Source organism: Anas platyrhynchos, chromosome 11 (assembly GCF_047663525.1).
Source record: "Anas platyrhynchos isolate ZD024472 breed Pekin duck chromosome 11, IASCAAS_PekinDuck_T2T, whole genome shotgun sequence".
NCBI lineage: Eukaryota > Metazoa > Chordata > Aves > Anseriformes > Anatidae > Anas > Anas platyrhynchos.
Genome location: NC_092597.1, coordinates 4227411 through 4252898, shown reverse-complemented (window position 1 = coordinate 4252898; position 25488 = coordinate 4227411). Strand labels below are relative to the sequence as shown.

General features: G+C 38.6%; 1 protein-coding gene across 5 annotated transcripts in view; it reads right to left on the bottom strand.

Moving 5' to 3' along the window:
• Positions 1-25488, bottom strand: part of SEMA6D (semaphorin 6D) — a 277603-nt gene that overhangs the window by 117077 nt on the left and 135038 nt on the right. The window lies entirely within an intron of this gene.

Sequence of the window (25488 nt, the reverse complement as noted above, 5' to 3'; positions counted from 1 at the left end):
TTAGGTGATCTTGGAGGTCTCTTTCAGCCTAGACGATTCTGTGATTCTGTGACTCATCCAAGACAAGGGCCCAGAGAAATGTGACCATACCACTGGTAGTACCTGCACTAGCTTGGATTATTTCTATTGAGCCCCCTGCTGCTTTCTGGAGACAAGTTCCTAGATGCGCATGGTTCTCAGAGAGTTGATAGATAGGAGCACAGGAGTGATTCACTGCATTTGTGAGTTCAGCTGCAGCCGTGAATTTGGCTGCAGTGCAATGAGACCAGGCAACCAGTTTTAAAGTATTCCTACCACCAAAGGGTGTTCAGCAGAAAAATCTATAGCAAATAAAAGGAACTCACACTTTGTCTACACTGGGACCAGAAAACAAGAAACTGCACTTGCAAGCGTGCTGAATGAGACTCACATGCTGACTCAGATACCAGGAGGGAAGCTGCATCAGCACAAACTTCAGCCCAGGCTGCTTATGCCTTCCCAAGGCTTTGGGTGCTCCTCAGCTGCAGGATGTGCTGCCACAGCCCTGGCTATTAGCACTTCGTTACAAGTGAGGTAACAGATGTGCTACTGCCTGCAGCGCAGAGAGCCCTGAAGTTCAGGTTCTATTGGCTTTTACTGAATCATGGATCAGAAGTCATTTAAAAATGTTAATATCTTGCACTTGCTGAAAATGGGGCTGCCTTGGATTCTGATCATGCAAGCACTACACAGATAACTTTACACAGGGGACTCCATAGCGCTGCCTAAATTATAGTGTGTTATTACAATCTGCACTAAAGACTGGCACAGAAATCATGAATTATTTTTAAAAACAGGCCACAAATTCCAAAGGAATAACTACAGACAATGAAGAAAAAAATTAAAAATCAAGTTTTAAATGGAGCTAGCTACTTATTAACAAAAGATCTATTGTTGTCTTTCTCATAACTACTGTGCCTTAAAAAAAATATATTACTACAAATATGCTTTTGGAGAGATGAACATAGAATTGTCTGCCACAAAATATGTTATATATTTAAATAACCTTCTAACAGACATACTTTTAAAGCTATTTTTCGATATACCTGGGAAGAAATCATTAAATACTATTTTTTTTCCTAAATATTTAAACCATCAGTGCACTGCCTAGGCTAACAATGGGTTTCTGCTGATATAAACAGTTCTGTAATAATTTAAAACAACCCTAAATACAAAACATAGAACTGCACAATCACCTCCCAGTGACCCCTGTTTTTTCCTCCATTTAGCAAGGAAGGTTGCTGGCAGCAAGGTTGTTACACAAACCGACAAAAGCAAGTGGAGACAGCAAGCCGTGCTTATTTAAGTCTCCATTCTTCCATGCCACTCAGCTTCAATCCTGTGCCTGGCAAAACAACATCAATATTCTCTGCCTCTTAACTAAGGAAGCAAATCAAGAACCAGACAGGCTAATGGGAACTGAACCTCATTTCTTGGCCTCTTGCATAACCTGCGAAGCCAAACGGAAAGCAGCCCACTTCTCCAGGCCTCACGCTTCCCTTGCCAGCTGGGAAGCTGAGCACCCCCTCGTTGGCCGGCCCCACAGCAGGCAGCGTGCAGGCTGCTTTCCCGGCTGTGAGCACCATGGGCCAGCTGGGAATCCAACTGCTTCTCCATGCCTCCTGTCCACTTGCCAAGCAGAGTCTGCAGGGCTCCTTTTCCACACACCCCAGCCAGCTAGGAGGGATCTGTGGTGCTATTATCGAAGTGAGCTAAACAGCTCAAAAATCTCCATATGAAATGAAGTTCCGGTGGAACTCCACAAGGAGGGGGACAACCAAAAGAGGAGTTTAACAAGGAAAGGCACCCCCTGCCCTCCTCCTCAATTCCCAGTCTGCTGAGTGATGCTCAGGGGCTTTTGCTTCTGTCTCGTCTCATAACTGCCCTTACTCTGAGGCACGTTCAACGTGGAATACCAGAGACACATTAGAGGGAGGAAACTGAAAAAGCAACAGCTACTGACTAGAGCTGGTCAAAAGGTTTTCAACAAAACCTGAAACCGCATGAAACCTACCTCATTTCACATTTCACTGCAATTTGAAACTCAGACCAGATTTGTTGAAATGTTCCCTGAGGATTGTGGTTCCAGTCCCAACTGGCTTCTCCATTTATAGTACACAACTTTATTAGCCCAACTGTGGGCCAGATATAGCCGGGCCCCATTACACAACCCTGAGAAATAAAGGAGAAGGGCAGCCTGTCCTGCGCACTGCCCCACGTGGCCTTGCCAGACCCTGAACCCAGGAAACTGCCCCCATTTTCCATACAGACTGACATGCAACATCAAGAGAGGGGATATCCCCTCCTTCCCCTTTCCACGAGGGGTAATTCATCATTACGGGCTCCTTAGAGAGACCACGAGCCATGGGATGAATGAGTGCAGAGAAAGGAGCATCTTCCTTCCCCTCTATGGGTGGCTGGGTTGCTCCCCCTGCTACGCAGGCCACAGCAGCCCAGCCTTTGGCCCACTGTCTCCCTGCAATTCTCCAAGACTGGATTACTGTTTTCACCTGAACTGGCTGCCACTTGGAGTGATTTTACAGACACTTTCATTATACAAATTTCTCCCTCTGATTTGCTTACAGACAGCTCGCTGTGGCCATTCATGTACTGTCTTCACAACTGTACGCTTCAAATAGTCGATGCAAATCAGGTTGTTTCTGTTTGAGGAGTCAGTGTTCATAATTTTGGTTTTATGTTGCCACTGCTCACATGCACGTAGATGGTAGTGAACAGGTGAAACGTCATATACCATCAAGAACATCCCCAGGCCTGAACTGCCCCATATGGTCACAAATAGGAAGTACACAGCCATGCTGTGTGTACACAGATCATTTTACCAACTTTATTTAATGTGGATATTTAAGCCTACATTTCCTTTTTCCCTTCTTTCTTCTCTCCCTCTATGCCTTTCCAGCTCTAGTATGAGTTTCAGTTTAAAGCACTGGATTCATTCATACATCAAAGGGAAATCTAAGGCGTCAGAGCCCACATAGACAGAAAACAAAGGCACTGTTTACAAGGCAGAAACTTGCTGAGAGACAAGCAGCTGAGTTTTGCAAGGCTCACCCACAGACTGCCACCTTGGAGGTACATCAAACATCATTGCTTGCTCTATACAGCCAAATGTCTCTCTTTCAAAGCCTCCTAACAGAATGTATTTTTTGTATTACTCTAACACTGAAAAGTCTCAGTCCTGACTGGTGCCCTGTGGCAAGTACTTCCCCAATACGCTCTGCAGACCTGAGTTTTGCTGGACCAGAAGTAGTCCAGCTCTATGAGCACAAAGGACCAAGTGGGCTAATACAGGCAAAATTAGGTTGGAAAGAGCTACTCCTTGCCATGATATCTCAAAACTGGGTGACAGTGTTTAGGATTAACTTTTCCACTCCTTCATTTTGTTCTGAAGCAGAAAAAAAATATATTTCTTGTTCTAAACAGTTCCTGTGACGTTTCTGATATACTCAGGTTAACACAAAGGGTTTTGACCACACTCTCAGAGCCTGGTCTTCATGTTGTCATTTAAACAAATGTCTTTCTATTGACACTGCTCAAAAAGGGACTCTGGCATAGGAATGCACCAGCAGACTGGCTGCTTCACACAAAGCAATGCACTTTCCAGGCCAAGTATGGAACACCACAGCAGATTGAAAGCCACCTTCTCTCCAATTGGCAGAGCAGGAGCTCAGTGTCCTTTCTATCTTATAGCTTCACCGGTTATGCCTTCTACATTCTGGCTAAATTTTTTGACAATTAAATGCAAACACACGGAAATAATAACCTTGTTGCACCATGATACTTATCCTTTATCAGTTTCAAAATAGCCGACATTTTAAACTGTTCTACTTATTTCCGATTTCAACAGTGATTGAAGCAAAGAGAAGGGCATATTCTGGCATGCTCAGCTCCTAACAAAATACATATAATTTAAAACTTCCAGAAGTCTATGGACCTCTAACAAGAAGCTACTTTAGGGATGCAAAATTCAACTTATCACTGCTTCCAAAAGGGAGTCATTGGCTACAAAGTGCCTTTGACTACAGAAGTACAGCAGCCTTTCAGTCCTCCAGTCCTTCACAAAACTTGGAGGAGCTTCTTGTCAGTCAGAAACTTTGACAGGGTAGTATCAATACAAATAAAAGGACCAGTCCTGATCACAACGAAAAGTAAACCCACCCACAGAGCCCAAAGGATTTGATTTGTATTATCACTGCCATAACTGAGAATAAAATAAATACTGCAAATTCTGGATAGCCTTTAGAAATTTGTCATTCCCGTTCATTACACAAGGTATACAATCATGGGCTTCCTATTGGACTCAATCTTCTCTACTCTTGCAAACACAGGAGTGAGTATTTAAATCCAAATTATTAGTTTAGTTTTAGATGTGGACATATTCCTTTAGCCTATAGGATAACAGCTTAAACCTAAGAAATGCATGCTAAAGCACAGTCCACAGAATATAATCCCAAAGAAATATGCTGGACTACAGTATGAATCACACCCATGCCTGGCAATCTTTCACGCTGAGCAGGGTATTGCTTACCTATGCCTTCTTTGAAGGGACTGACTTATTTGAAGTGGTGTTGCCATTGGCTTCACTGCGTTAGGTCAATGAACAAGAAGATATGAACCTTATTCAGAATTTACATTTTCACCTGAAGCAGGATGCAACCAATAGGAAGCAAGAAGAGGGAACAATAAAGAGGAATAAATGTTGTCTGTAAGCTAAGGAGATAGCTATTTCACAGTTAAAAGATTCCAAAATCATCTGAAAGTTTTTAACAAAATACACACCTTTCATTGTGACTACCCCAGAACCCCTGCTGTCCTTGGATGTAAGTGACTTCTTGAGGAATCAGATGATAGCAGATGTTGCTTTGAGGGTTCAGGAGGAGGAGTTCAGAGAAGAGCATTTCATGCATTCATTAAACTAAAGCATTTTGTACAAAAAGCCACAAAGTGAAAAACAGACGTGCACGTGAGAATGAAATACTCCAATGTAGAACCAGTGGCATACAGAGAAGAGCAAGGGGGCAACGCAGTCTCTGAACTAGCTTGCTTTGTGGATTTACACCTGCAGCTGAAAGGAAGAATCCAGCAGTGCTTGAGTGACTCTCACTGAGGGACTGCCACTGAACGCAAAGGACAGGAGCAGCCTGCTGGAGCAGTGGCACTCTCTTGGCAGCACCTTGCCAGTTGGATGTGCAGCTCTACTTCAGAGCTGCAAATGCTCAGAGGAAGCAAAAAGAGGAAACTGCATTTTCTTTTCATCTAGGCAGAGTGGATATTATGGAATTGTTCAGGGAAATTTGAAAACAAAACAAATAATTTTTATTTCCAGTTCTGCGTATACCTGAAGAAAAGGTTCCCAGCTTCCTAAAGCTTTGGGCTTATTTCCTTGTATTCAGTGTTACATTCCCAGGAGCCTAGAAAGCCTATGTCTTCATTCCTTAGCAATAAAAGCATTCCTGGCCAGAGCATCATGGGAAGAGGAAGAACAGACGTGTGGCTCTATTTAACCTTTGCCTCTCTGTGGCAGTGTACTGGGTATGTGCACGTAATTCCTCTTTTATCCAAAACACGTGCTCAAACACTCAGTTTGAACATCAGTTCACATGCTGCTATCTTGTACATCTGACAAAGAGATGGTATTCGTCAAATTAACTGAGATTTTTAAAATAACACTTTTCTTTTGTAAGCATTGGTGACAACAGCAGAGATAGTAGACAACAGTAGAGAAATAATAGAGATAATAGTAGAGACATTACAATCCAGGATATGTACTTTAATACTAAGGTCTCATTCTCTCCTTTCAAATACACACCAAAACTGTCTTGCTCCATATGTATATATGTACATATGTAACCTCAGGTAGGTATTGTAAGTATTTTTGATTAATCAGGGACATATTCATCCAGGATAGCATTTGAAATTCTAGTTGCACCAGGAGTTCTACTTCCTGCAATCATTTAGTACATTTCTTCTGTGATCTTTTAGAAGCTTTTATATGAAACCCCATGCTTGCTGTAATGATTTTTAAATAAACCCTGTGTGAATCTGTTACTTCTTAAGAATGGACTCTACTGCTTTCTATTTTGTTAAAATAAAATAGGAAAAAAAGAAATACCACATTGCTTGAATCTCTTTAGGGAACACAACATCCACCAAGTAAATATGATACTATACACTGTCCTCCAAAATTCTCTTAATTTGCTAAAAAATCTATGCATAAATATTTCAGTCGTCCTCGATATGTATACATCTATGTTTAACCAAGTTGCATTTGTAACACTTACAATGGCTAATAAACATTTTAATTATTGATTTCAGCTGAAAAATTCCTGAGGCTGAGCATAAACAAAAGAACTAAGTATCTGCCTCTTGGTTAATGTTTTTATTCAAGTGTAGAGGTGAAGATATAGATTCCAGAAGTGGAAAAAGCAATCTACTTTTCTCACTCATATTTAGAACTCTATTAGTGGGTTTGTGGAAAAAAAGTCATATACTTCAAAAAAAGCATGCTATGAATTAATATTTATAGATTTTATTGCTTTTTCCACCTCTCTCTATTTTTATTCTCCATTCTTTGTAATGGTCTTAAAAAAACTGGAATTATAATTTTCTCCTTACGGACCCTGTCTTTTTCTATTAAGCAAACATCAATCTCTTGCATTTTCCCTCTTTTTTTCCCCCCTCCACCCCTTTTGTTTTGATCAGGCACAAAATTATCTAGGATATTGGATCACTTTACATGGGCCCAATACAGTGTCCATAATAGCAATGATGGTGCTCTATATCACAAAGGACTTATTTTTTTTCATAGCACAGTACTTTCTTTCCTATTGACTTTGTGATAGACTGGAAATGCAGAGCCTGCCATCCATGATGGGCAGGACGTGCTGGCTGCCACACCAAGGAGCTGGATCCAGCAGGCTTACCTGTAAGTCTTAGGGAGGAGTAGCAGGGGATCTACTCACCAGGACTCATACTCTACAGGACTCAGACTCACTCTAGCCTTTTGTTAACTTAATAATACAATATCAGGTATTCTTAACTCAGTAAACAGACAGAACACAAGTTGTTAAAGCTAGCCCCAAAAATCTGGGATTAGTTCCTCCAAAAGTTCTCTTCCTCTTTTAATTGTGGTATTCTCACTTGAATAAACCCCTACATAATCAAAATCTTTTGCATGGCAGTGGTATTTGTTCTAGTCAGGACAAATTTCATTCCCTCTTGTTGTGGGACACAACTCTAGTGTTTCAAAGCTTTACTGGTGTACAACCATACGGGTGTAACAGAGCAGAATGACTGGAGAATCAGGTCTCAGACATTCCTGCTACACTTCTTTGGCTGCACTATTAATTTTAAACTTTGTGATGAGACACAAATACAACAATATCTCCTGAATTCACACTGATAGAACTCCACTGACTTCAGTAGAGTTAATCCTCATTTAGCTGCCCTGAGGGTGGTACGATGTCCACACATTTGGAACACACATTTGAAACACATTCTAAGATCAACAATAGGATTCATGAGATAATTTTCTTCTCTGCTGAAGGTTGTTCCAAACTTTAAATGCTTCACTTCTTTTCATGTTATTTTTAATGTGTATAACTATTCAATCCCTTTTATAAATTCAAATCTGTATATATCAACTCTGCACCCAGAGACCTATTTACTGGATTATAAAAGGGCAGATATGTATTGCGGCCCACCTGCCCTTTTTGTCACTCATTCTGAAAGAAAAACAGCCAGGAACTGGAAGACCCCAATACCTGGGGCATACTAGGAATCAGTAGAAGGAGAAGTAGTCCCTTTACAAGAATTCCTTTCCAACATAATCAAAGTGCAGCAGGCAAGCTGGCAGGGACACCACTTATGGTGGACACTTGGGTGGCTAGGACAGAAGGATATTCCACTGCCCAGCTAGCAGAAAAAAACACATCTTGTATTTCATTCTTAGACATCAGGCCAACAAACATCAGGTTTTTGAAGAACCGCAGAGCTGTCATGCAATATGGTGTGCACACAGCTACAACATACCCATGAGTTTCTGCCATGGCTATCCTTGGGTGTTTTCTGCATGTTTGCTTACAGGCAGTCCCTTCAGGGCTGCCCTGCAAACACCAGCATGCTTCAGGGCAGGGACAGGGGTGGCAACTCCTGGGTAAGGATGCCCCAGAGTCCTGCAGGGAGCACCAGCTCTTGCACACACCCGTGGCTCCCCCGGCGTCTGCCTTCAGTGAGGAATAAACCACCAGAAGTACAGTGTCTGCATCATAAGCTATCATACAAAGTGTGATGTAAAATAAATGTAGTCTGAGGACATACACAACAGGTAAATTTACCTATTGGTCTTACCTAAAGGAAACACTTTTGCATTCTTTTCTCTAATGAGGTACAGACCATAATTCAGCAATCTCATTTCATACGTGCTCATAATAATTACATCAAGGAATCAGGTAATCTTTTGTTGTTGCCGAAGCAAGCCTCAAACTAATCTTAATTTTGGTGTTCTTAAAGGAAATTTTCTTCCTTTAAAATAGTTGAAGACATTTATTATCAAACTTCCTGCTTTTGACAGAATTTTATTAAAAGAAATTGATTTTACTAGCTGAGACTATTACATTCTGCTGAAGGATAAAATATCATACCTCATTTTCTTTCCTGATTTTTGGTAAGAATGTTTTAAAAAATTCAATAAGCTGTTGACTGAAACATCCAGTGCTATATGCGTCATTTCTTTAAAAAGGTGAATTTTTTAAATCAGATATCAATGTATTTGAAGTACCGTAAAGATATAAACAAAATAAACTTATTTTTAAAATATACTTTCAGGAAGATTAAGTTTTAACGACCAAACACGACAATACATTGTATTACATTTTGAGCAGAATGTTTACCTTTCACTGAGTTTCTTTGCCAGCTGTGTCAGTGTTGACTGTAATTGCTTATGTATAAAAAATATTGAAATGAGTTGTTTATTTTTTTAATTGCCATGATCATGCCAAAAAACACAATGTGTGGGCTGCAGGCAGAATGCTGGGAGCAATATTATTAATGTTAAAAGATGTTGCCTGATTTGCTTTCTTTGATTATGATACTATAAATAGGAGCCCAGTGAGATTTGTCGATTGCAAGTTTTGTTTCAAAAGCTGCTAGGATGAAACTTTTGAAAGACTTACAAAACATAAAACAATCAGAACTATTGCATTCTGACTTGCCATTTCCCTTTGGCCTAGATTAGACCTTTACTTTAGAAAAAAGTTACAAACTCGATATGGATCTACCTCTTATTTCCATACACATGTCCAAACACAAGGTTTTAAAAACTTCCTATGAAGATTTATTTGCTTTTTTATCTGTCCTGTACTCTTTTATTAAGCCAACCATCTTACTGTTTTGCTCTTCAGCATAAAAAGCATTGTATTATCAAACTCATGGCAATTGTATATCGCTTGCTTTGTGAAAATCCTTCCCCACAAATCACTTTTGAATGAATCCAAAATTAAGGTGTGTTAATCTATTACAAAAAGAAAGTGTTAAGCCAGTGTCCCACAAGAATACCACAACTGTCCTTTGTCTTATTTACCAGCACATTAGCATTTTGGTGCCTTTTATTTTTTATTTTTTTAATAACTGATAGAAGACTTGCTTCCAAAAAAAAGAATCAACCAAACAGCCATCCCCCCTGCCCAATAAAATAAATAAATAAATAAAAATAAAACAAACCAATTCATAAGATTTTATCAAGTACTTTTTCAATGATGAAGCATGCATGACATTCATAGTTAGAAAGCTGGATTTTCACCTGTACTCAGAATGTAAAGCAACAGAAGATATTCGGATAAGATTTATTTATTTTTAACAGTAAACACAGGGAAGGAAAAAAAATAAATTCCACTGTGAGCAAAATGCCAACAAAGCAATTACACAGCTTCTAAGACCTACCTAAACTCCTAGTTTTGCCCACTTGATTCTGTAAAAAAAAAGCAGTTTTTTCCAAATACTTCAGTGTTTGACTGCTTTTCTTTATAAGAAACAGTTTTAAAATATGAACACATTCTGCACAGAAACCGCACATTTTGAAAGTGGCATTGGATTTTGGTCTCTATCCCAAAGCATGAAGCAAATGGCCTGATGGCCATTTTCCCAAAGGCACAACCTTTCATCAAGAAGTTGGACCTTGTTCAGAGGCATTTCAGCTGAAACATTCGGCGTTACTAACAACTTGACAACCCAGTCTTGATGCCTGTCTGCGTGTCTTTTTGCAATTCTTCTGTCTGCTGACTCCATTTGACCTTAGAGTTTACTTAATTCCATGGTCTCAAATTTGGTTCAGCTTGAGATCATGACTGCAGCATTCAAACTCCAGGAGAGACCAGCAGAAAATGAATGAAGAGAATGGGAAACAGACATGGTAAGAGAAAAGAGAAGATAGGAACCTCTCTTCAGTACTGTTCTAGAAAACTTTTAACTAGTGACACATTTCCTTTTAAAATACCTAATAACGTATATCATACTGCAATCCTTATGTAAAGACATTTGTTATCCTGATCTGAATGTTTTCTTATACTACAGTAAGAGATGAGAGCTCAGTCCCATGTTTTGGGCTAGACAGAGTGAAAAAAGTGCATAAAGAGGTGATAATTATTTTCTGTCCACCATAAAAATTCAATCAAAATATAAAAGCCTCGGTTTACCCTACATGAACCATGAAAAAGCAATTAAGAGTGTGACACAAAACCATCATATTTGATCAGGACAGCCGACCCTGTTCCAAGGATAAAATGATAACTTGTGTCCTAAGTCCAGCTCAGTGACCTTCTGGAGCTGGAACTTTCACTTATGCTAAATTAACTGCATCACCTAGGTTGGCTTTTTGAGTCAGGCTGGATCAATGCAGTGCATTTCACTGATGATGACAATGATTTAATCAATCTCGGTTGCTCAGTGGACAGCAATGAAGTTGTGAAGTAAGCACCAAAAAATGAATGATAGCATCTTTCATTGTCAGGGTTACCTAGCTGCTCTCCATTTCTTCTTTTTCTTTAAATGATAATTTCAAACTATGAAAAAATAACGTTAAGTAGCAATTTCCTAGAAGGGGTTTTGTCATATCTATTCAGAGTTATATTCTGTGTGCCAAATTGGAACCTGATGTTCAATAATTCTGTTTTTGACACTTCTGTGTAATAAAAGTGAAGATCCTTCTTTGCTCAAGGATGTCTATGACACTTTTGTCATGTCTCTCCCAGAACTGCAGGCAGCCCAGATGTTCTCTGTATTAAGCAGAGCATTGCCACGGCTGCTATTGAACGTGGGAGGATATTGGGCTCTAGGCAAAAGTAGCAAAGGGCATCTTTCCTCTTTTTAACCGAGGAGTAATTTTTGGAGGTGTCCTGGTTTCAGTTAGAACAGAGTTAATTTTCTTCCTAGTAGCTGGTAGAATGCTATTTTTTGGCTTAGGATGAGAAGAGTGCTGATAACACCCCGATGTTTTAATTGTTGCAGAGCAGTGCTTATACCAAGCCAAGGACGTCTCAGCTTCTTGCTCTGTCCTGCCAACGGACAGGCTGGGGGTGCAGCAAGAGCTGGGAGGGGACAGACCCAGGACAGGTGACCCAAACTAGCCAAAGGGGTATTCCATCCCATCTGACGTCATGCTAAACAATATATAGGGGTGGCTAGCCAGGGGAGAGGGCCAGACTGCTCGGGGTTAGGCTGGGCATCGGTCAGCAGGTGGTGAGCAATTGCATTGTGCATCACCTGTTTGTACATATTAGTAGTAGTAGTACTATTATCATAATTGTATTATTATTATTTTCCTGTCTTATTAATCTATCTTTATCTCAACTCACGGGCTTCACTTTCCATTTCTCTCCCCCATCCCAGAGAGGGAGGGGGGAGGGTGAGCGAACGGCTGTGTGGTGTTTAGCTGCCGGCCAGGTTAAACCACGACAGGAGGATAAAACCTTTTGATGTGCACAAAGTTAAAGCCTCAGAGGGACTTTACTGGCAAGGGACACATTGCAGTTTCTCTCACTCTTCTTTCAAGAGAACTCAGCCATTACTGAGCACCTGCTTCCACTTCTGTACAGAAAAATGTTCTTTACCTGTGCCAGGATAATGTTGCTGCATCTGCTGGACATCTAGTTAGGAAAAGAAGCTGAATGGTAGGATACAGGCAAAAACGGAAACACTAGCTGCAGATCTTGGGGATGGACTCAAGCCATGATTTTTGTGGGCTCAGAAGGGGACAAGACCCAGACATTCCTGGCTCATTTGGGCTTTTCCAAACTTTGATCCATGGATTTGTTTTCACAAGAATCTTCTTCCAAGGCAAAAACAGCTAAAGGAGCCTTGGCCACATGCTATTGTCCTGTAACCAACATTCTCCCCAGTTAAGTTAATTTTTGAAGAGCACAAGGTATACCAGGAGGAAAACGTTCCCAGCTAAAAATTAGCCAGATATTTTCTGGACCTTCTTTCTCTTTTCTACCGTTATACCGTACCCAAGACAGATTATTTGTGGGACTGAGTAGTAAACTGCCTTATTTTTAAAAATACATTCGTTCTGCTTTTAACACAGACCACACAAACTGTTGTGTGCACAAAGAAATGTAGGGTGTGGGAGTCCAAGGTAGCTCCCCACAAAAGAAAGGTTCTTTAAACTACAGCCCCAGGGCTGGCAGAAGCCACAGCTCCTGCAGGTGGGCAGGCAGATAAGTCAGGGTCTTTCCCTTCATCCTGCTGCTCTTCGTCTGTATCTCTGGGAACTCCTGACTTGCAGTCAGAACCACCTTCCCATACCACATGCTGCCCTCACAACTGAAACCAAAGTTAAGAGAGCCTAAATATCAAAGCTGCTTCAGGAAAAATGGGTGCTAAAATGTTTTATATTGAAATAAAACTTTTGATTTGGAAGCTTCAGTTTATGGACCTATTTTTAAGCAATTGTGACAGCCGTGTCTCTGCTGGAAGAATTTTTTTTTTTGACAGAAATTCCTCCTGATTAGTACAACATTTAAAATATTTAATACAGCTCAGAAAGATAATATATTTATACCCTTTTATACACACTCCTAAGTTTAAGGTAATCACACGACCTTCCTCAAAATAACAAGAAACAGAGCCATGTTTCAGGAAAGCCACTCTTGTGTCTCTGCTATCATCTAAGGTACCACACAAGTGGCACAGTGAATTCTTAACCACTGTCTTATTGGGATCTGACTTTTGCCTGTGGCAGGTTGGTGAGCTCACTAATGCAGGGTCTGGCCATTTTAGCTGTTAGCTTATACTGGACCAGGAACAGCAGCAGCCAAAAAGGAATATAAAGAAAACTATTATTGCTTCTATTAAAACTCTATATTACTTCTGGATGCTGTTTCTGTAAAATTCAGCATCTGGGAAGAATGATTGCTTGTGACATTTATACCAGGATGTTATGTGTTGGGTGGTGCTACACTGTCAAGCCATCTCTAGCACGTGTCAGCTTTATTGAGGAGCCATTACCATACCAAAAGAAAGGCTGTGAGCATCTGCATCCATCATGGTACGGTGCCACCAGCTCCTAAACAATGCCCAGGATTCCACCATGGATTTCAGCCCTCCACGGAGGTAGGCATTGGGAAAAGCATGGGTGCTCGCTACTGCCACATTCAAAACCCAAAGTGGGAATGGTCTCCAGCTGAGCCTGGTTGACTGCAGGGCCCGAGCACATTGACTTGGCTCAACGTTTTAAGTTATTGTCACTGTTTGGAATAGAGTGTTATAAACCTACCAGGAATTATGCTACTTTAGCAGTGGTTGCCATACTGTCTGCCCCTTTTCTAAACATATTCCTTAGTGTGGGTGGCGCTTAGTGTCCAGTGACATCTGACTGTGAGAATTATGGCAGTGATTTCTACAGGGAATAAGAAACACAAGTGCAAATGATTTTAATTGAAGAGTCTACACTGGAAAATGGCAGTCATCCCTTTATGCCACAGTGCCTCCCAGTCAGATCTGGGCTCTTTGAAATAGGGAAAGGAGTCCAGAATTGCATAGATCCCTTATCCTCTACAGTGCAGGCAAACAAGCTCATTAGGAACTACAGCTTCATCATGCAGCAAGAGCTGCCCTGTTATCAGGCTATGATCTATTTCTTATTTTGGATTGTGCCACGTATACTCTTTCCCACATCCCAATCACTCCACTACAGCACCTCACTGCTTTTGGTAATGGAGGACAAATAGATCCTGCTTTAAGAATTATGAGCTCAAGTTTCAGTAACACCACAGTAATATTTGCTAAACATTACTCAGTATTACCCATGTACAAGTATGCCCTTACTTCCCCTCTCCGGTGTGGAAAGGGATTGCTTGCTGAATGACTACAATTATTAGCAACTCCTACTACAGAGCTAATCTATGCTTGGTGATCACATACACCTGAGTACACAGTAATAACAAAAACACTGAACCCCACCTTCGCAATATATATTTACCTTTGCATTTATAAAACATTTAAATTTGCAATGCAAATCAAATAGTAAAATGAAACTACAAACACCAATTAAAGATTTATTTTTAAAATGTGACCTTTGGACACACTGGAGGATATAGGGAAAAGAGACAGAATACTTTATTCTTTGGGGATTGTCTTTCCCTTTAAGTTTTGTTTTTGAAGGAAAAATGGATTAGCATTTAATCTATCATTCTACTGATATAAGTATTTACACAGAATTGAAAGATTCAGAAAACAGTGATACCTTAGAAAGCTCTATGTTATTTCTTAGGCTTCCAAAAGAAGTACTCAGATATAATTGCTTAAAGCAGACTTCAAAAGATTTGATACACAAGCAGCCGCAGCAAATACATGGCTTTCTCTGTTTTAATTATCCCTTTCTTCTAACAGGTTCTACAAGTCTTAAACATGAATAGAGATCAGAGGGGGAGCCAGATTTTATGTTTCGCCTACACTATTCTGAAAAGAGGGTAATAATTACAGAAGTGGCTGAAGCTTGCATGGTGGTTTGTTTGTATAAGTGAAGTACTCCCCCAGTGTTTCTCTTCTCCAAGTTCAATGATTAACTCCACTTAAAACCCAATTCTTGTGTGTCTGTTGACAAAAATCTCTGCAACATAAAAAGATTTAATAGTAATACTTGGCATAAATATTTTGGCAAAATGAACTGAGTATCACATCACAGTTGAAAGGCAAACTTCCCAGCCAACAGAACAGTTTTATCAAAGTCCAAATTCTGATGTTCTTTTACTGTGGCAAAATCAAAATTAGTGATAGCTTACAAGAAGGCCTTTGGTCAAGGTGAAAGCATTTACATACTGTTATTTGCCTATTGCTGTGACATAGTAAATACTCTATTATGGCAAGACTCTATGCTTCTTTACTCAAAACCATAAAGTATATTGCTCTTCTGTTTCACCAAATTTAAAGCTGCCCTGGTGAATATATAATTTTCATTTGCAGTTTTAAAAAAAAAAACAACTTCACACCTTATATTTATTTAGAAGCTCTCTGCCTTACCACTGCTCTAGTTATTTAAAGCATTGCCTTTCTGTTTTATCAGTGATCTTTCTCCCTTCTCCTTTACATTTTTAAAGATTAAAAAAAATAAAAGTAACTGTTCCACTGACATTATTCTCATAACACATACCGAACTGATCTGAAAACATTAGATTTGCCAAATTTCTCCTGCATGTTGAACTGGAATCTAAATATGGCTCCTTTATTTATGATAGTGGAGGCTTATTTATCAGAGAGAGGATTTTTTGGAGAATTTTCCTAATGACAGTGGTGAAAGCAGCTAAGAAATTTGAATTAGTTTTTAATTTTTAGAACATCAATTTTCAGACAATTTTTGGACATATAATTAAGCTTGAAGTTAATTATCTGTTTATGAGAACTCTCTTAATGCATGGCTTTCACTGCAGAGAGGCTGTGCAGCCAGGCTGTAATCTGAGCCCAGCACTGACACTGCTGCCAGGCCAAATGGCTCCTGCATGCGCCGCAGCCCCAGAGCACAGGCCAGGGGCAATCCTACATGGACCTCCAACAGAGGCAAGAGCCAGTGGGCGAGAGCTCCAAGCTCTTACGCCCAAGCTTTGCTTTCATGTCCACAAATATGATAAGAGTGAACCCGCACAGATGGGGAATCCCCTCACAAATGGGGAGGCTGGGGCCCTCATTTGTTATCACAGGTGGAAATCCAGTTAGAAATGCATCCCATAAACTGGAACGTTGTGTCAGCAAAAATCCTTGTTTTCTTTCATTTTTAATTCTCAAAACCTGAAGCTTTTGTATTGGGCTGTTGCACGATTTCAGCAGATATTTGTGAAGTTCAAAGGAAAATCCCTCTAGAAGTTATTACATTATGAAAAATGAGATCACAATAGTGCTTTGCCTGTTTTATGAATACAGTTAAGATTATTCTAAAACTGGCTAAGTTTCAGCCTCATATTTCCCTTATTTACGTCATGCTAGAACTTCAAGACACTGTTCTGCCTGAGCCCTCCTGCACCGAGTGCAGGGTAGCGTCCCAAAGAGCTGTCATCAACTGCTCTGATCCTGCAGACATTTACAATATACTTGATCGTAAGCAGGTGAACAGTCCCTACTGAAGTAACATAAAAGAAAATTAAGTCAGAGGTAATAGAAAGTTTGCCTTTATTTGTGTGCAACAAGTTTTTTAAATACTCCCCGAATTGCACAGTGAGCCTTGCACAGACCCCAAAGCCTGTCATTTTTTACTTACTTGAACGATGTCTAGAGGTTCTATTACCACAGAGGTGACAAGTCCCACAGGTAAATACATCTACACTGCCTGAGCACCAAGAGCATCATTACACACTGCCCCTGTAGTGATACCTGCTGGCACCCACCTTGTCAACAAGCTGAAGCTACATCTGTTCATTGCTCTCCTCATTTCACACGTATTTCAAACCCAAGCTCATCAACCCAGTGACTATAGGCAAAAATACCACATGTGATTCCTAACCAATTTCCTCTGCACACATAGGAATGAATCATCTCTTTTGTGTCATGCACGTGTCTTTCATTCTGTTCATCCTAACACACTCTACATCATTTTGTAAAGTTATTCCTAATTAAAACATGCTCTAATGAAAATAAAAGGAAACTCCAAATGAAACTATTTACATGCAGTTAAACCTAGAAAACGAAACATTCAAAATAACATAGATTAGAAGGCAAATGCTTAAAATCCTGTATAGATAGATTGATATAATTGTGAAGTTGACTGCTAAAATGGGTGGAACATCTCCAGATTTATACTAGCAGAAACAAAACAATATATCAGTTCCTAAATTTACTAAATTAAGTTATTCAAGAGCTCTTACATGTCTGTTGCGTAGATAAAAATATTAGCATGTTGCAGATCTCTACACACGTCATACACTGTGGTTAGAAGAAATATTCTGATGAAAATACAGCCATGGATTTAGGTTATGTGTAAAAGAAGTATTTCTCAAGTATCACACATTCTTTTCTCCATAAGAAGTATCCACACATTTTCAATACCTGTGCTGGCCTATACAACAAGACTACTGTTTTTTGTACAGATAGAAACAAACAGGATGACTGCGTTAGTTCTGAAATTGTCTCCTACCAGCGGACTTATTCCACTAAAGAGGATTTGGTTTCTGAGTTCTGTTTTAGGATAACTCTTATTTTATTTGATTCTCCATGTTAAGTTGCTAACAAAGACTAATGAAGAACTGGTATTTTCACAAGAGCTGGAATATTCTGCTCTTTAGTTAGCATAAAATCCTGTATATTGAACATGTCTTTAGACAGTTAGGTGAATTGTATGTTAGGTGGATTTATGCTTTTCATCTTAGCCTGAACTTCTCTCATGAACATTGAGGTAAATTATTTTGATGGCATTCAGGAGCTAAGCATTGAATTGTATTATGTTAATATTACAAGATATCTACATTCATACATCGCAAAAGACTGTGCTATAGTTTACTTAATATTTTGCGTTATTATATAAATATGCATATTGTATGCCAATGTATTAGTTCCCTTTTTCCCCTTGGTGTTTAAGTTTAAGATTGTACTGAAGCCCTGTTGATACAATAATTGAGGTTAAGTATGTGCATAAGTGCTGTTTGAGATGGGCCCCTATTCCCCAATGTGCTATTCATCTCCGGTAGATGATAGAAGATTGCTTTTATCTTTGCTCATTAATATAAATACATTTTATTCTCTTTTTACACTAGCTATGTGCCACAAAACCATTTTTATGATTATGTTATTTATAGTCCTGCATATTTCAGGAATATTCCATATAACAATGTCAGGAATTACACCTGAAAATGTAGTAATTCACACTTGAAATACTGTTTTTGGGGAAATAATGATTTCTAACATTAAAGTACATTTCAGTGCACACAATAGGGATAAATTAAGATTAAGTACTAAACTTTAACTCTGTATATCCTGGCCTTGAGCTTCATTGTGCCACTTCAGTATTGGGTTAATACAGTATATAGATTGAATATTTGCTAGAAGGTTTGTGAATAAGTGATTCTCATCTCCTCTGTAAGGAAAATTGACTCCATTAGTAGAGAGAAGACATATCAAGCTGATTACATGAAGTCATAATCCTCTATTGAGGCATCACACAATGACATTGTTAACATTAGTATGCAATATTTATTATAAATAAAAGAGGCTATTGAGGCTTTCAATCCATAAGCAGCTCTGGGTGGATGACTTCACTGTAGGAACACAGTGGAGTTATAATGAGGATAAAAGATTTATTTATACATAAGTATGTTCTCATTAGTAATTCTGCACTAGCATGTAACAGATACAACTGGAAGACCACTAGAGTGGGTTTTACTATTTATTGTTTGCACTTTGACTATGAATATTTAGTTTAAAAAAAAAAAAGAAAAAAATAGTTTATTGTACTGTGTATTATTAATTCTCATGAATGAAGAATTATTCCATTTTTATGGGACACAATAACATCCTATCACCCCATGTCATGGAGATCCAGTGGGCCATTAAATTGGACCTTGCTAAAAACAGGGAATCAATTTTTAAGAGGTTCTTCCAGCACATGCTGTATGTTCAGACTGCATCGTAGTGTGTTGCAAAATTTCTTGCTGATCTACCTTTGTATTATTCTTTCTCTTAAACAGCATTTTTGATATGTTTCTTAACAATATAGTGGAGGACAAACCCACATTGCACAGAAGGCACCCAATCAACTGCCTTCAGCCCCCTCCAAGATCACTCTCACTGACTCTACTGATTAATGCCTTACAGCCTATTGGAAGAAAGTTCGGCCTAGCTTATCAGCAAATTGTCTGTACTACCTCACATTGCCTTACTACTGAAAGCATCTCCCTCCTGTCTGAAGACTGCGTTTAATTTCGGAGTGCTGTTTCACATTCACCTTCATCAGGCAAAGCCTAACAAAATTATGGCAATGTTTCAAAGCATATATCCACCCTTCAAATTGGACTAAATTTTTGTTCAAAATCCATTCTTCCTGTTTGGCTAGCCTAATTTGCTCTGTTTAATTTATTTTCAGTGTTCTGAAATAGGTCAGCTTTTAAAATCTTTAGCATATTCGAGGATATTTCATTATTAATGGAGTTATGGTACAAGAAAAACATGTGTATACCATTTGGAGAATGTTCTCTATGTAACAAGGACCCACCCCACAACTGCTACTTAACAGAACACCAAAAAACAAATACACAAACAAACAAAAAATACACGAAAAGTACAACAACCAGAAAGCTAAGGTACTGTATTATTTTTATCTTAGAAGAATGAAGTTCATCAGGTATTCATTCCTCATCTTGGGAATTACATTGACATGGTTCATCTCTTTCTAAAGCTGCCATTTAAGTTGATTACATGTAAGCTGACTGGTAAGAAAATATTATTCACATTGAAAACAAATAATTTAATTTAGAATCACTCAGCTTGGCAGCAAAAGTCCTTACCAACAATTACTGAGAGAAGATGAGAAGAATTCTACTCCACCTCCAAATGTGGATGAAAAAACTGTCTTCTAATTTAGCTGTTCATTTTCAATGAAATCTGTGGTTTGTTTTTTTTTTGATTAAAAAAAGAGCCAACACCTTGAAAAATACTACTTGATGTGACTGTAGCAAAATGGGCTCCCCTTTTCTTTTGTTTGTATAAACTATTATTTACTCTGCTGAAAATAGGATGTACAAAAAAGCTTTAATTTGAAAAGCCATTTACTATTTTAAAAAGACAGTATTTCCAGCTACATCTGCTTATAGGAACTAGATGTATGGTAAACTTAAAAAAAAATAATTAACACAGCTGACCTAAATTACTTTCATTTCCTATACCCTTCCTGTCACCATACTTGTAAACTTGGACACCGTTTGAAGAGATAAGAAGATGAGAGTCTGAAGCTCTTATTATTATATAGTTTAAGAGAAAATACAGAGACAGTATGATTTTAATATAGTAGAAATACCATGCCATTTATATCCTACTACACTGGGCAATTAGATCTAAATTTATTGAGTTTTGAGAAAGTTCTAACAAGATATCCCCACTCAAATATCCATTATCTCTCCCCCCGCCCTCCCAGTCTGTGATGACTGCCTGAAAGGAACAGAAATATGAACTTCCTAATTTAAGTGAAACTCTTCCCATTTTTAAAGATCCATTTGTGTATACATAACCTTGCAGAAGTACACAGTATAGATTTTCAGACTACTCATTTGGGATTCAAGATACGAGCTTCAACATATTAAGTAACAAATCATTTTTAAGTACTTCCAAGTTTATCATTCCAATTGCTCTGTGCAAATGATACACAATTCAGCTGGGCTTGGAAGGTATTCCCCACTATCTCTCCTGTCAATCCAGTTCTTAACTCTTTCACTACCCAGGGATCCAGTCCCAGTCCCCTTCAAACCACTAGAAAGGTTCCCACTGATTTCAGTGGAACCTAGATCAATACAGATGTTAAATTTAGATAGATAATTATTTTCCTCTGATTCTTGCATTTATCACACATAAAAACAACACAGTTTTGTTTCTCTATTTTTTTCCCCATAGTAATCTAGGTGGCTGGTGTATTTGCAATCTGAAAAAACAGATCTCTTCTTGCAGAGAGCAAGTTTCCACATCTACCTCAAAAAAAGTATAACAAATCTATTCAGAACTCAGTACACGTTCTTTCTATTCACAACTCCTTTTTTTTTTTTTTTTGTGACAACCTAGGCAATAATTCACAGCTCACTTGGTCTCCTAAATAACCCTCTTTATATTTACATGGTAGGCATTCCCCCATTACCCAGCAGGATTCAGCTGTATTGGCAGGCAGTGATTAGGCATTCTTAAGACGTTGGAGGTTTAACATACCCTTCTCTAGTTAGTGTTTCTGAAAACACCTTGTATGGTTACCATCTCAGCAAACATATAGCAAATCTTGACAATTTAACAATAATAAACTGTGTCATTTTGCAATTTTAAAGTAGTTCCTTCTTTGGGTCCCATCCAGGCTCCCACATAAAGCTTTTAAAGCTCAGAAGCATTTTGCCCAACGGAGGATTGTTATGTTTGTTTCTTCTACTAGAAATTAAATGAGCTACTTGAGTCTCTTTGCTAAAATTTCTAACTGTATACTTGCTTTTCATAATGTACTACAGTTACTTTAACCCAGCATCACCAAGAATTCTAGGGGAAGAGAAAATGATTCAAAAATGCATCCTCTGTTGATGTATGGAGAAAAGTCATTTTAGGAAAGAAATGAACTAGAATAAAGATAGCAAAACCCAGTCTAACTCCCACAAAATTGACGCTTACACTAGAAGGTATCTTTTCTCTACAAAGATGCAATCTGAGCACAAAAGAGACAAATTTCCAGGGCTCATGGTCTTGCTCCTATTGAGGAGCTCTCTCAAATGACTCCACTGCCTACAAAAAGTCACTAAGTCACTGCTCTGCAGCCTTCCTTCACACTGACATCTCTAGTGCAAATGGGACCTATAGGGTCCTTTACACCTTCCCTTTCCTAACACATAAGCCACAGAAACGACAGTACCTCTTAGAATTCTTCAGTAAATGCCAAGTTATATTACGGAAACTGGTAGGAGTTTAGAAGAAAACAGAAAAGTTGATTCATATTTCCATTACTGATGTTCATCACTGGCAATTCTATTTGTTCCAAAGAAACCTCCAAACAAATCTGGGGTGAGATTGCCAATCATGCCTAGAGCCGTTTGCATCCTATGAGCCTTGAATTTACACAAATGTTCAAAACTGTATTTGTTTACTGAATGGACAAATATTTCAAAGTAATATACTAAGAATGCTTAAGAGTGGCAAAAAGGAAAGTGATTTTGTTTTGAAGGACAGAATAGAATGCAACTGTCTTTTAATTTAATTTTGAAGTCTTTTCCTTATAATATTATTTGGAAGTTAAATTATGGTACATGTTTCTCTGATGAGAACCTGGGTCTTCATTATGCATTGCCTCACGTGTGTCATATGCAATGCTACTAGATATGTCCAGATATTCAAGGAGCAATTTCCAGGCAATTCTTAAAACAAGAACCCTTTACACTAATGATGGTAATGTGAAAAGTATGTGATGTTATTTAATCTGCAAACGTATTTCTCATGTTAACAAAATTAGTAAATTCATTTTGCAATCTTTAAGACCAATAAGCACTCGAGGTACGTATTTCCCACATTTACGAAGTTCAAGTAACACTGACACCATCAAACTGCACCTTGTAATAAAAGGAAAGGACCCCCAAATCCACTAACTGTTTGGGTTTTCTTTAATCAAAGTGAGTAATTCTTAGTTATAGCTATTCACATGGCATCCCATACCTCCTGAAGTCTTCTCTTTCACCTTTAGCAATTTGCATGGGAGAATATCCCTGTATCATTTGAAATGCTTTTATAACAATGTTTCTTTTAAACTTTAAAATTCAAACTAATAAAAGTAATATCCTATTAAAAGAAATCATGGATGAATAACAGTATTTTAGGATGCTAATTGCTCATGTTAATTGCCATCCTTGAAACATATGCTGAAAACACTCAAAAATGTTCAGAAATGCCTCTAAGTCATAAATCTTTTACAGGTACAGTTATGCGAGAGCAGCAATAGGAAAAACACATCCAACATCTGGAGTCATAGGAGTCATACTGAAGTAAAATTGCAAAATTAAATTTAGATGAACTTAATTAAAAAAAGGATCCATTTTAATATGGACATTCATCAAGTTCTCATTGAAAGCCTTTCTTGCCTCAAGAAAATATAATAAAGCATGAAAACAAAAAACAAACAAAGGCTGAAATGAAGTGCGAAGGGATAGTCAAAAAAGAAATGCAGTCAGAAAGAGCTCTTTTTTCCTCATTTTAACACACACACGTTTCCTTTAATTGTATTATATATATAATACACAATATAATCTATCATATTGTACTGGCTTTTGATGTGAAAAGTGAGCTGGTCATCTGTATGCCCTGAAGGTCATTAACCCTTCTGAGGAATCTGCTACACATTTATTGGTAACAAGAACAAGTAACTTTCTCTCCCTCTCTCCCTATATGTACTTATACACCTACAGTTAGTCAACTTTGTCTCCTAGAACCTAATGAACTTTAGCTAAAAACAGTTAGACTTGTTAGTGCTTAAATGTTTGTTACCTGAGTTGCTCCTGCTGCAGTGAGCAGTAGTTCTGTCACGGAGTTGAGACTTTAATGACTTGTAGTGGATTTTCATTTGCCCTAGCTAAGAGTTAACAAACGAGGCTCTTCTGCTTTTGTTTACTTGGTCATTAATGTCTCCTGTTTACAGAGGAAAAAGATCTAGTAGTTCAGCAGCAGTCACTTCTAGCTTCCATGACTTTTGTCTGTCAGAACAGCATTGACTTTCAGCTCCAACTTACAATGCATACAGAATGTAATAGCATCAAATAATTTGAAAAAAATAGAATAGTATTACGAGGACCACCTTTCAAAACTCCCTTGATAATTTGTTGTTCTGCACCATGGCTGTATGATCAAGTAACATGATATGAATGCTGTATTCTTTTACTTCTAATGAAGAGCATTACTAATGCAGTATGCTCTGAGGGAGATACTGTACTTTATTAGGGACACATTCCAACGTTATAAGAGTCACCCAGCAATAACGAAATGTAATCTGTCTTGACGATTTATGATAACACATTGTTATGCTTATTTTTATAGGAAAAGTGTGATTGGACAGGAATACTAGTGCTGTTGAATACATCTTGGGCCCCTTGCTACAAGGACATCGAGGTGCTTGAGCTAGTCCAGAGAAGGGTGACAAAGCTGGTGAGGGGTCTGGAGAACAAGTCTTATGAGGAGTGGCTGAGGGAGCTGGGCTTGTTCAGCCTGGAGAAAAGGAGGCTCAGGGGCAACCTTATTGCTCTTTATAAGTACATTAAGGAGGCTGTAGCGAGGTGGGGGTTGGTCTATTCTCCCATGTGCCTGGTGAGGGGGAACAGGTAAAGTTGTGCCAGGGGAGGTTTAGGTTGGAGATTAGGAAGAATAATTTCTTTACCGAAAGGGTTGTTAGGCATTGGAATGGGCTGCCCAGGGAAGTGGTTGAGTTACCATCCCTGGAGGTCTTCAAAAGACATTTAGATGCTGAATTTAGTGATATGGTTTAGTGGAGGACTTGTTAGTGTTAGGTCAGAGGTTGGATTTGATGATCTTGAGGTCTCTTCCAACCTAGACAATTCTGTGGTTCTGTGATCTTTAAACTGAAGCAGAGATTCTACTGATCTACTTGGTTAATGACAATAAATTGCTAGAGGAATTATGAATAAATATTTTGTTTCCATATCTGAAGAGTCCTAATTTTTTGAGGAGAACCCTAATTCAAAAAGTATTTATATTTCAATAGCCTGTAATGGACAGGACTTGGAAGTAGTGTTACTTGACATCCGTTTCACAGTGAACTAAAAACAGCATGATTATGACTGAAGTAGGTGAGGTCAAAGGGCTGTCCATACTCTGCCTATAATAATGTGCAACAGCCAATGTTAAGGGGAGGAGTACAGCACATGGTGATGTTTCCCCCCCCGCCTCCTCTTTCTCCAAGGCCAAAAAAACTAATGGATATGTAGCATAATGGTGAGAATCATTTTGAGAGAATCAAAAAAAGAAGCAAGAATCAAAAAGCATCACAGACAACATTATAATCCAAAAATTAGTTCTTTCCTACCTGAAAAAACAAACAGATACACACCATGTGATTTTGTGCAGAATAATACTGCACAGTACTCAGCTAGAATTTCCTAGAAAGTAAATTCCAAAACAAAACGTGCAGTGGGACTCAGCTGTCCCCTTCTCTTTTTCACTTTTACTATAGCTGTGAATTTCTCTCCAGAGCAGAAATTCTGAGCTTCAAGGTGCAACCAGACCACATCGCTTCACAAGGTC